Source organism: Megalopta genalis, unplaced genomic scaffold, assembly GCF_051020955.1.
Source record: "Megalopta genalis isolate 19385.01 unplaced genomic scaffold, iyMegGena1_principal scaffold0022, whole genome shotgun sequence".
NCBI lineage: Eukaryota > Metazoa > Arthropoda > Insecta > Hymenoptera > Halictidae > Megalopta > Megalopta genalis.
In genome coordinates, this window is record NW_027476092.1 from 406,996 (window position 1) to 413,580 (window position 6,585).

General features: G+C 39.2%; 1 long non-coding RNA gene across 1 annotated transcript; it reads left to right on the plus strand.

Moving 5' to 3' along the window:
• Nucleotides 1-5,532: 5,532 nt before the first annotated feature.
• On the plus strand, nt 5,533-6,197 carry LOC143260862 (uncharacterized). Its single transcript, XR_013035127.1, has 3 exons — nt 5,533-5,912; nt 5,983-6,056; nt 6,128-6,197. It is a non-coding gene; the product is annotated as an uncharacterized LOC143260862 (long non-coding RNA).
• The last annotated feature ends 388 nt before the right edge of the window (nt 6,198-6,585 follow it).

Below are 6,585 nucleotides of genomic sequence, written 5' to 3' on the forward strand. Positions count from 1 at the left end.
GAAATTCCGAATCCTCATTGCTAGTATCATTTATATTATTGTGCCCACTTTTTGGTACCTTACTATCTTTGTCAGTAACAGTATGTTTACGTTTTCTAGAGCTTGCACCAATTTCACGATTTTCCTTACTTGTACTCCTTGAATGATCACTTTGTTTGTGCGAGTTATTTTTAATATCTCGTAGTTGCATAGAAATGTAAGATTTGGAAATATTGTTCGAGTTTGAATCTATCACGTTAACACTAGCTTCCTCTCTAGAAACTTTCATGCTTCTCTTTATATCTTTTTCAATATTACTAAGAAGTGCGGTACAAAATGTGTGATTCCTGTAATTCATCATATAAATAATATTACCACCTGGATCATCTACCTTACCTAATTTTTGCGCCATACTTTTCATATATCATTTTTCCTTCAATTTCAGGACTTCCGCATAGAACATTTTTCAACTTTAGATTTCTTATTTCTGAACCGGAACCCATATTTTCAATGTCTTCTGCAGTAAATTCAATGTGTGGAATATATTCACAAAGCTTTCATATTATCCTTTTAAAGCATTACCCAAACATGAGCCTTCCTTTGTCTGATTAACTTGTTGCGCATATTGCTTGCAACTTTCCTGTAAAGACTTTATACTGAATCCTCTACTACCTGTAATCAGGTCCTCAAAAAAAAGAAAAGAAAACAATCTACTTTACCCACAGCAGCTAATACGTAGGCTATAGATTCTGCAATCTCGGTCTTGCAAGCTCCTCTTCTGTCCAACCTTTTGTCCCAACACAAATCATCATATTTGGAAATCTTTTTGATTAATTTCTTAAGCTTATCATGCAAAAACTTCATTGTTACAGCAATCAGGTTTGTTTCGTTCTTCTCTTTGAGCATTTGGTAGACTTTCAGTTGCAAACCTACTTCAAAGAGGTTAAAAAGAATTTCAAAGAAATTTCTCAGTGCTCTTTCTGTCTCGCCGTTGGAATAATCTTTATCATCTCCTTTAGGATGTAGTTCTGCTTCAGATAATATTTGTCTGGCAAGCTCCTCTAATCATCGGAAGAGAGAGCAACAGAGGCAGAACAATACAAATAGTTAAAACCTTTCTAAATCTTGATCTAGAAACAGTTCTCACGGTAGTTGTTTTGATTTAAACAAAAGTAACCATATATTCTTAATTTAATGATAAAATATATGAAAGTATATACTAATTAAAGTGATATTATTCGACATAAAATAATGTCTTTAATTATAATCTTTAACCATTTTTTCGCAACGGTTTCCGTCACACACGACGAATGCATCGCATTTGTAACGAGTCTGGAGACAATTTCTATGCAGTCTTCTTGTCTTATTGAATTTAATATCATGTGGCGTTATTTTATCGCGCTTGCATTTTTACATTGTAGGAAGTGTTTTAGAGTGAGAGAGTGAGAGAGAGAGGGGTAGATTAGAGAGGGAGCGCTTGCATTTTTACGACGTTGTGGAGAGTGAAGTGCGCGTGCGTGCATGTTAATAAATAGATGAAGCATAACGCGGAGCAAATTAAATCGTTGTCGTACAGTGGAAAGGTGCGTGTTGCTATAGACATATATTTTGCAAAAAGTAAGTTTACGTTTAAGATGCCCGCAATAGATTTTATTGTCGATATGGACGGTTTCTTCGTAGCCAACAAATTTAATTGTATAGAATTAGCCATCGTAAATGTTCATACCGCTGAATATGAATTATTTGAATTCGAATTGCGCGTTCGCCACATGGATTTATCCAGAAGCGATCAGAAGTCTGTATGGCATGTCTCGAATTTCGTGCACGGGATTCTATTTAAAAATTTATAGGGGAAAAAGAATTATCAACAAGAGGACATTGGCACTATTATAAAAAATTTCGTTCGAGACTACAAGGATCCCGTCGTCGCATACAAAGGGGTGCATATTGAAAAGGATATTTTAAATAAAATAGGAGTTAGCAGTTTCAATTTGGAATATCTCGGCTGTCCGAAATTCAATTCATTGATCGCGGAACCGATGTATCAAGAATACCACATACAATGCAGGCTCCATTGCTGGACGCGAACTTCGAAAGAGAAGATTCAATATCATTGTTGTTTGAGCGAAGTTCGTGTATTTTGGATGTGGCTAATGAAATCGAAAGGTAACACAATTTTTTTCTTTTTCTTTTAGTTACAATTATTTTTTATTTCTATCGCGCCTTTTTGTAGAGAGAGAAAGAGAGTGAGAGAGAACATTAGAACGTATGGATTATTGGTGCGAAGAGGACAGGCTTCGCAGCTTTGAAAATTGACCGGTCCCGTTTATTAAGCCGGAGGAGCTCGCGATCGCTGGATTTTATTATCTGAGGGAGGATGATTTCGTGGAATGCTTCGCGTGCGGCATAGGACTTTATTGGTGGGAAGCCGGGGACAAACCCATGTTGGAGCATCGCTTTTGGTCCAGGAATTGTCCGTACGATCCTCGAACGACGTCGATACCGCCAAGAAGCGTGGACGAGTGTGGCATCCTTCACCAGACGATGGAGGAGAAGACAGAGGCATGTGCAATAATTGTGAGTTTGAAAATTAATGAAATTAAAAATTTATTTTAAAAAACGCTTGATTATAATATATGTTTAGCGCGCAATGTCCGTTTTGTCCATCAACGATGATGACGACAACGAGGGTGGTGGCGTCAACGATGAATAAAAAAAATGTAACACAAAGTTTAAAATATTTTTTAATTTGTAAATTTGCTGTGTAAAAGCATACGCATCAATCGAAAATAGCGATACATTTCCGAGTTCAGGTAAAGTCGAATATTGGATAATAAGCACGAATCGAATTGGGTTGAGTTTCTCTTTTAATCGTTTTTCCTTTCGGTTTGTAACGCGAATGTCACGTACCGCGGTTTTTTCATTTGCGGAGCTGTTTTTATCGCCCACGTGTGCTTCGTGGTTGTATGCAGCATCGGATATTTGTACAGTAACCACGAACGGAAACTCATGCTGATCGATCTTTCGCTCTCAAGCATACGCAGCATCGACAACTTGTGTATTTCATCCAAAGCGACGTGCGGCATTCTCCATTGAATTTTATACAAATCCAGGACAGGTTTCGCATTGTCGGACCAGCTTCGTAACGCGTTAGCGTCGTTGCGCGCGTGAATCAAAATCAATCCGTGCCGAGCATTTATTACAACGCGTTTATAATCTTCGCAGAAGCCTAGCAATGTGTTCATAGGCCCGCAAAAGTTGAAATTTAGCAAATTCGTAGGCGTTGCGGTGAGAGTTTCCCTCCGTTGATCGTCGTTTCTGTATATCCAGCCAGCGTTGGACAGCGCGTTCTTCGTAATGTTCAGACTGATGTAATTCTTCAAGGTCGTCGTTGTACCGGGATTTCTGGACCGATCGATTTCCACTCCGTTCAGTTCGTAACGTATCTCGTCGAACATAAACGCTACCGCATTGTTCTCTAGAGTCACCGTGTCGTTGGTCGATCCTCCCGGTAGGCTGAGTCCTCCCTCCACGTATAGGAAGCTCTTACACGGAAGAGTGTACAAGTCTTGATGTTGAATGGGTATTCTTATCTCATCACTGTTTCCAAACGTTGTGTTGGCGTACGGATTGTAGGTGTGCAGGTCGATCGTAGTTATTCGATTGTCGAAGATTGGTACCTCAGAGATGTTCAAAATGTCGTCGAACATGGCGGTGAAGCGAGTTCGATTACTTGGTAACGATGAGTCCCAAAGATCGCAGATATTCCACCTTTCTGTTAGTTTCCTCGTCTTCTTCTTCTCCTTATTGTTGTTGTTATTTCAAAACGGCGCGCCGTTTTTTATGTTTGACGTATTCGATATCGTATTATTATTATTATGAATTAACATAACGGCTATGTCAAGGTTATGAGACGGTGCGACGAACGTGCAGCCGTACCGTGATTAGTAGGTATCCTAGTTGCGTTCTGCAATCAAGGGCGAGGGGAAGGCTGAGCCGGGGGGGGTAAAGGGAAGGAAGCATCATCGTGAGCAGCACGCGTCGTGTGGAGGGGGGAAGTCACCGATAAGGAGTTTTGCGGTTTTGCATCCGGAGAGGCTCTCGGACGCCTTACCCGGAAGTTGCTTATCTTGCGAAGCGATATCGGGGATTTTGGTTTCATTTATTAGATTTCTTAAAGTAAGTTTTTTTTTTATCTCGGTATAATATTGTAGCGAGCGAGAGAGAAAGAGAGGGGAGGATGCAGCGGTTGTTCTCTCTCTCTTGGAAAAACGATGCATGATTTTTCTTGCGCGCGCGTTAGGCGCGACGTATTTATAGAAGTTTGTGGTTTTGTATCCGGAGAGACTCGCGCATGCTTTACCCGTGATTTTGGTCTCATTAAGATTTCTTAAAGTAAGTTTTTTTTATCTCGGTATAATATTGTAGCGAGCGAGAGAGAGAGAGGGGAGGATGCAGCGGTTGTTCTCTCTCTTGCAAAAACGATGCATGATTTTTCTCGCGCGACGCATTTATAGAAGTTTGTGGTTTTGTATCGGGAGAGACTCGCGGATGCTTTACCCGCGCTTGCGAAGCGATATCGGGGATTTTGGTCTCATTAAGATTTCTTAAAGTAAATTTTTTTTTTATCTCGGTATAATATTGTAGCGAGCGAGAGAGAGGGCTGTATTGCAGCGGTTGTTCTCTCTTGCAAATGATGCGGACAGAGAGAGGGAGAGATATTTTCTCCACCTTGCAACGGTTTGTTGTCACATCCTTTCCATGATTAGTGATTTTGGAAGTCTCCTTATCCCCGGTTTTTTCTTTGCAGTAACGATGTGGACTGAGAGAGATATTTTTTTCCCTCTCGTTTACTGTTTTTGCATATTTGCTTTTCCCTCTGCAGCGAACATTTTATTCGCTACTGAATTGGGAATTGATACGGAATTTGAACGTGTCATTGTTGCAATCGTTCGCAACGTCGAAGAAGTTTGTGGTTTTGTATCCGGAGAGACTCGCGGATGCTTTACCCGGGAAGTCGCTTGCGAAGCGATATCAGGATTTCGGTCTCGTTGAGATTTATTAAAGTAAGGTTTTTTATCTCGGTTTTTTCTCTTGCACCGCATTCTCTTTTGCAGCAGTTTCTCTATCTTGCAACGATATGGATGAAGAGATGTATTTTTCTACTTTATCATTTTGGAGAGAGAGTGAGATGGATTATAAATCGTTGTGAAAAAGTGAACAAGCACCTTCTAGTGAAAAATATTTTTAAATATGTCAAAAGTTGACTTTATGATTGATATGGATGGATTTAATATCCAGAAAAAGTTTGTTTGCAAAGAAATGGCGATTGTAAACGTGCACACAGGCTACGCTGCCAGCTACGAGTTCGAATTAGACGTTCAATATAGTGATTTAAGCGATGCTGACAGGAAATCTGCATGGTATGTCTCGAATTTTATACACGGAATTCCATACAAAAATTTTTCTGGGCAAAATAATTACAAACAAAAACATATTCGGATATTAGTTAAACTTTTTATTCGCGGCTTTAAGGATCCCGTAATCGCGTATAAGGGGGGTCATATTGAGAGGGATTTGTTAAGCCAAATTGGCGTGCGACATGTGAATTTAGAATCTTTTGGTTGCTCCAAATTCGAAATTTTAGCCGCGGACCCGAAGTATGGGCCAATAGACCCACCATGCAGGCTTCATTGTTGGACATCTAATTCAAACTCGAAGCGGAAGGCACCTCAATATCACTGTGCTCTCAGTGAGGTGCGAATCTCTTTCGCAATTGGTACCAGCAAGGTAATTTTTTTATTTTTTATTCTTTATTTTTTATTTTTTACAATTATTTTTATGGTGCATTTTTTGTAGAAATAGAGCGAAAGACGTAAGCCTGTGTGCACTCCTCAGCGAGGTGCGAATCTTTCGCAATTGGTACCAGCAAGGTAATTTTTTTTATTTTTTATTCTTTATTTTTTATTTTTTACAATTATTTTTATGGTGCATTTTTTGTAGAAATAGAGCGAAAGACGTAAGCCTGTGTGCACTCCTCAGCGAGGTGCGAATCTTTCGCAATTGGTACCAGCAAGGTAATTTTTTTTATTTTTTATTCTTTATTTTTTATTTTTTTACAATTATTTTTATGGTGCATTTTTTGTAGAAATAGAGCGAAAGACGTAAGCCTGTGCGAATCTTTTTTTGGTCGAGGTGAAGTCCTCGAGAGAAAAAATTGTAACAACGTGCCGATCGGTGTTGATACGATGGATGAGAAAAGGTATGTATAATAATTGTTATTTAAAAAATTAAAATTAATTTTTTTAATAACGATTATTTTTTAATTAACAGCGTCTTCTTGAAGAGGAGGAGGAGGAGGAGGAGGGCGAGGAGGACGAGGAGGCTTGCGATTGCCATCAACGGCTCAGTATCACTGTGCCCTCAGTGAGGAGCGCGTCTTTTGTCAGTAGTTCATGGAAGGTAACGTATTTTTTTCCTTTTTTTAGTTACTATTATTTTTTCATTTCCACGATACCTTTTTCTTTGCAGAAAGAGATAATGATGATGATTGATTTTCGACGCGAGGAGGATGGGCTTCGAAGTTTTGAATTTTGGCCAATTGAA